This window comes from Cynoglossus semilaevis, chromosome 4, assembly GCF_000523025.1.
Source record: "Cynoglossus semilaevis isolate Cse_v1.0 chromosome 4, Cse_v1.0, whole genome shotgun sequence".
NCBI lineage: Eukaryota > Metazoa > Chordata > Actinopteri > Pleuronectiformes > Cynoglossidae > Cynoglossus > Cynoglossus semilaevis.
In genome coordinates, this window is record NC_024310.1 from 1,838,884 (window position 1) to 1,839,457 (window position 574).

General features: G+C 53.5%; 1 protein-coding gene across 3 annotated transcripts in view; it reads left to right on the forward strand.

Moving 5' to 3' along the window:
- fli1 (Fli-1 proto-oncogene, ETS transcription factor) overlaps positions 1-574 on the forward strand; it is a 30,280-nt gene that overhangs the window by 8,280 nt on the left and 21,426 nt on the right. The gene's annotated exons all lie outside the window — the stretch shown is intronic.

Genomic DNA, 574 nt, shown 5'->3' on the forward strand with positions numbered 1-574 from the left:
GACTCAGACTCAGACTCAGACTCAGCCGTACGCGTGGAGTGGAGTCTGGGTCCCGCACTGACAAGTGACAAGTGACATGACGTGACGTGACGTGACGTGAGAAGAAGAGCGCTGCATTCTTTTCCCCGACAGTGTCGCAGAAACCTGACAGCTACTTGTTTTCTTTTGGGAGTTTTAAAGTAGCGGGTTTGCGGCGGCTGGGTGTGGTGGCGCTGTGAGTGTGTAAACGATGGCCAGACAAAAAAATGTCAGGCTGCGTTCGAGTCTCAGAGGCGAGGCTGCGAAAAGATGGATGTCACGTCACGCCGCGGGGGCTGGGAGGTGGAGGTGGAGGGGTTGCAGCTTGGACGTCTGGACAAAACAAGAAGTCATGTGAATGAACGCAATCACGGCTGAAAGCTCGGGTGTAAATGACTTGTTGTAACTGCGTTCTTGTTCTGTAAAAGAAAGGAAAGGTTCTCCAAGCACGAGAGCTTCCTGCTCCACACTATCTGTTCCTGACAGGTTTCCTCTTCCTCTTTAAACAAAGGACAGGAAGGCCACCCCAGCAGACCCGCCCCCACACCCACTCCCT